The sequence below is a fragment of the Prionailurus viverrinus genome, chromosome D3 (assembly GCF_022837055.1).
Source record: "Prionailurus viverrinus isolate Anna chromosome D3, UM_Priviv_1.0, whole genome shotgun sequence".
In the NCBI taxonomy this organism is placed as follows: domain Eukaryota; kingdom Metazoa; phylum Chordata; class Mammalia; order Carnivora; family Felidae; genus Prionailurus; species Prionailurus viverrinus.
In genome coordinates this window covers 60297004-60302562 of record NC_062572.1, presented here as the reverse complement: position 1 = coordinate 60302562, position 5559 = coordinate 60297004, and the positions used below count along the sequence as shown (strand labels likewise).

Genomic DNA, 5559 nt, shown 5'->3' with positions numbered 1-5559 from the left:
TCATGTTCTTACAAAAGAGGGCTGTCAGAGCTGCAATGTGAGGATACAAGGAGAAGTCTGTCACCCAGAAAAAGGTCCTCACTCAACCATGCTGGCATCCTAATCTTGGACTTTCAGCCCCTGGAACTGTGAGAAAGAAATTTCTGTTGTTTATAAGCCACCAAGTCTGTGGTATTTTGTCATAGTAACCCAAACTGACTAAAGCAGGTAGTCATACTTGTGGAATTTTTTCAAGAAACTAAATGTTGAAGAATATAATTCAGGAATTTGGTTTTATTCCAAACTTCTTTTGTTATGTCCAACATAACAATATAAGTTAGAATTGGCAAATCATGTATGACTTGACTGCCTTACTGGCCCAATTTTGCAAATTACAGATGAAGTTTGGTATCAGATATATTAATTTCTATATGTGAGCCCTTTATAGTTCTTTACCTCAATGTATTGGAAAGGGAAAGCCTATTTTGTTTTAAAAAAAAAAAAAGGAAAAGGAAATAAAAGACAAAGTAGTGACTCACTCAAGGGAATACCTTGAAACGGGTATAATTTATAAAACAAAACACCCTTAATATGACAGCAGTCAATTTAGCCTGATATAAAAGAGGGTCTGTGTTTTCTTTCATTTATATTTTTATGATATGTAATGTCTTTATAATTTCACCACTCCACATCAAAGCCGCCAACCGCTGAGCGCCTAAATAAGTAGCATGTGAAGAAAATGAATGAATTGCTAAATGTCCCATTACGTCCACAGAGAATATCCTTCTATTTGGAGTCAGGAATCTTAAATTGAGACGACAAATGAATGGTTTTCACTCCAATGGAGGGAGAGTTTTGGCAACTTTATTACGTTCAGCATTTGAATGGACTAAGGGGGAAATACATAGAGAAATGAAGTTTTAAAAAAATAATGTATTGTTGGTATCTGAGCTCTGGCTCTAAATGTCAGTTCCTCTGTGAGACAGAGTGATGGGGACAGTAGGGGGCATAGCACATGCATAAAAGCTCCAGGGAGCCAGAGAGGAGGGCCTGTCAGTGGTATGATTTCCCCAGCACAAAGAAGCTATTTGGAGAATCTTAACAAGTTCCAGTGTGTTTGGCCCAACACATTAGGACTGACATCAACAACTGAAAAGTAAAGAATGTGTTGAGCTGGTTAAAGCAAATCACAATAATCAGCAGCTCTTAGGGCACTTAACCATAGACACCCAGGGAGCCCCAAGGCGAGGGAAAAGAAACTGGGCGGGGCGGTGAGTGCAGCAACATCCCGGAGTTCATGGGCTTTAAAAAGCTGCCCGACCTTCCAGAGGAAAATAGGATGAGTGCTGTAGTGAAGACAATACAACTACTGACCTGTGCATAGCGTAGGTACACTGGTCTCAAGGGTTTCTTTTAAGGGAGGTCCACTTTCACAGACCCTAAGTCATTCATTCTTACAGCCTCAATATTTAAAACTTCTTTTTCTCATGTTTGAGGTCCCACCTCCCTCATGTCTCTCTCTCACCATCTGCAAATTTCCATATAGACTTCCTCTCAGCAGGGTGATTTGGGCACACTTAGTGATGGAGGGAAATAGGCTCAACTTGTGAGCTGCAGTGGCCTCTGAACCAGGAGGCTGAGCATTTTCAGGGCAAGACATTCAACTTTTTGGCAAGAATTGAGCAACTGACTAAGAGAACCAAAATAGGTCAGATGTATTGTGAGTGTTGTGATCACATTTACAAGGTGAACAATTAGTAATCAATTATTTATTCCTTGAATAAGACTGACCTTAATATTTGTGACTCTGTGAGAATGTATGTCTGATATACATGCAGTCAGAACATGATGGGAAGAGGCTTTCCTTCTTATGTCTTTTAGGCTTTTCCCTCCTATATCAGTTTACATCTAGATAAGAGAACAACAACAACAAAAACCGAACAAACAACTGGGGAAACCTAAGAATCATCTTCTGTGTAAACGGAGAGTCGTATTTTACTGCTTTAATGGGAAAATATTATCTGTATGTAGCAAATAGGTACTCAAATGGCAACATAGTGTAAATCAACATAGACTTTGAAACTTGAATACTGTGCTTTTAAGACAAAAGAATCAATCAGTAAGTTGTTTCTCTCTGACCTCAGTTTTCTAATTATAAGAACAAATAGATTGGATTATATAATTCCAAATTCTCCTACAGTCTTAATATTGTATGATCTTTAACAATATAAATAATAATGCCACAACTACACAATAATGGCATATCAGCAACAATAATCTTGTCAACAACCATTTGCTAAAAACTTGCAAAGCTCAAGACCATGTGCTAAGTGGCTTATGTACTTTATTCCATTTAATCCTTACAATAACTTTATGAAGAAAGAATTACTACTCTCATTTTTATAGATGAAGACAAATAAGTTACCCAATACTACATAGTTTGTGGGTGCCAGGATTGGAATTCTAACTCCCATTGAATCTCAAATCCTATGTTCTTAATATAAAAACAATTAGTGATTTTATCTTATTTTTAATTTTACTTAGCATGGTGGGAGGGGAAGACTGGCTACAAGAAACTGAGAAGTAGAACTATTTTCACTAATTGTTTACAATATTGTCGAAGAGAAAAGACCCACATGGGAAAGAGATAGCCCTATAGTTTGGTATATGTGTAAGTGCCACATTGACTGAATCGATCAGTCAATAGGAACCAATGAGACCAAGAATTTGTATATCAAAATCAGTCAACGAGACCAAGAATTTGTATATCCAAAAGGTTTTCAAATGATTAAGATACTTCATTGAAATACAGCTTTCCTAAGATAAAATGTGCAATCACTTCTCAGCCTTTTGGCTAAGATCAAGTGTAGCATAAGATAAAATGCACAAATTTTAGGTATTTATTTTGATAAATTTTGACAAATATATACACCCAGGTAGGCTTTATCCCCATCAAGATATACAACATTTCTTCCACCCCAGTTTCATGTGTTTAGGATATACAGAATTTAAACAATATTAAACTGACTTGACTTTGCAGCCAATCCCCAACTTCTCCAGGTGATCACTGGTTTGACTTCCAATCCCCATAGATTAATTTTGTCTGTCCAGAATTTCATACAAATGGGGTCACTCAGGGTGTACTTTTTTATACTGGCCTTTTCCTCTCAACACAAGGTCTGTGAGATCCATCTCTGGTATTGTAGGCATCAGCAGTTTGTTCACTTTTATTGCTGCGGAGTATCCTATTACATGAATATACCATGATTTGTTTATCTATTGTCTTAGTGATAGACTTTTGAGTGATTTCCAGTTTCTGGCTGTTGTGAGGAAAGCCATATATATACTTATATAAGTCATTCATAAACAAATGTTTTTATTCCACTTAGATAAATAATTAGGCATGGGAGTAATGAGTCATGAGCTAGGTGTGTGTCTAGCTTTAAAAGAAAAATAATCTATTTTCTCAAATGGCTATACCATTTGATATTCCCACCATCAATGTGTGAAAGTTTTCAGTTGTTCCATATCTTCACTTGATATCAAGCTTTTTAATTTCACATATTCAAGGTCCGCCTAATTTTTTTATGGTTAGTGCTTTTTTGTGTCCACAAGGTCCAAAGATTTTCAAAAGATTTCCTAATTTCCTTAGAATTTTTTATTGGGCTTATGGATTACTTGGATATGCATTCTTTAATTTCCAAATATTTGGAGATTTTACTGTGTATTTATTGTTAATGATTTTTCATTTAATCACATTGTGATCAGAAGACATATTTTGTAAGATTTCAATTTCTTGACATTTATGAGATGAGTTTTATGGATCAATATATAATATAGTTTGATGAATGTTCCATGTGCACTTGAAAATACTATTATTCTGCAGTTGTTGGGTGTGGTGATCTGTTAATGTCAATCAAGTCAAGTTGGTTTTAATCGTGTTTAAATTCTGTATATTCTAAAAGAATTTCTGCCTATTTACTCCATTAACTGTTAACAGAAGGTATTAACACTTCATCTATGATTGCATGTTTACAATTAGATTATAACTTATAGAAAGTACATATGTTACTTTTTATAACCACTGTGACAATCTCTGCCTTTTGAGTTTTAGTTTATTTGCATTTAATACAGTTATTTGTATGCTTGAGTTTAAATCTACTATCTTACTATTTATGTTCTATTTATTTCTCTTTTATTATTCTTTTTGCTATTGGGAGGTTAACTGAATAGTTTTAGAATTCTTTTTTATTTCCTCTATTGGCTTTTTAGCTACACTTCTTTTTCTTAATTTTTTTTAATGTTTATTTATTTTTGAGACAGAGAGAGATAGAGTATGAGTGGGGCAGGGGCAGAAAGAGAGAGGGAGACACAGGATCCGAAGCAGGCTCCAGTCTCTGAGCTGTCAGCACAGAGCCCGATGAGGGGCTCAAACCCATGAGCTGTGAGATCATGACCTGAGCCGAAGTCAGACGCTTAACCTACTAGCCACCCAAGTGCCCCTACACTTCTTTTTATTATTACTTTTCCTTGTCACTCTAGGAATGATAATATATATCTTTAATTTATAAAAGCATCCTTAGAATTAATATTTTACCAGCTCACACTTCATACTTCCAATTTCACAAATGTAAGAACATCAAATCAGTTTATTCTTTTGTAACTTGTAGTATTAATGTCATTATGTTTGGTTCCCACATATGTTTTAACTTCACCGTACAATGATGTCATTTCTGTTTTAAAGAGTTTATTTGCCCTTTAAAGAAATTAAGAAAACAAAGTTTGAAAGTTAGTCTTTTATATTAATTGCATACTTAACAATTGCTAGGGCTTTTCATTTCTTCTCATGGAACCAGTTTTCCATCTGATATCATTTTCCTTTGACTTGAATTTCCTATAATAATTCTTACAGTGTAGGTCTTCCACCAACAAATTTTCTCAGCTTTCATTTATCTGCAAATGTCTATTTCATGCTCATTTTTAAAGGATATTTTCGCTGGATATGGATTCTGGTGTAGTAGGTTTTCTTCTTCCTCCTCCCCTTCTTCTTCCTCCTCTCCTTCTTCCTCTTCTTCTCCTCCTCTCCTTTGTCTCCTCCTCCTCCTTCTCGCCCTCCCCTCACTCCTTCCCCCTCCTCCTTCTCCTTTTTCCTCTTCCTCCTTCTCTCCTTCTCCTTTCCCTTTTCCTTCCCCTTCTCCTTCATCTTCCAGCACGTTAAAGATGACCATTCCATTGTCTTCTGGCCTTCATTGTTTCTGACTAAAAATCAACCATCTTTCATATTATTGTTCCACTGCATGTCATGTGTTGATTTTCCCCAGCACTTTTAATATGTTCTTTTCATATTGTCTTTGGTTTTCAGCAATTTGACAATGATGTGCCTAAGGTTGGTATTCTTTATATTCATTCTCCTGTAGCTTTTTAGTACAAATGCAGACTACTGATACCCACCTCAGACCTACTATATCAAAGTCTCTGGTAGTGTGACAAGGTTCTAAATTTCTAAACAGTGTTTAAATTATTTTTATGGACACTGAAGATTAGAGAACCACTAAACTACTATAATAAAATTAGTCCCTA

At 35.6% G+C, this 5559-nt stretch overlaps 1 pseudogene; it reads left to right on the top strand.

Moving 5' to 3' along the window:
- Positions 1–2813: 2813 nt before the first annotated feature.
- LOC125149767 (uncharacterized) lies at positions 2814–2949 on the top strand (annotated as a pseudogene).
- Positions 2950–5559: the final 2610 nt, after the last annotated feature.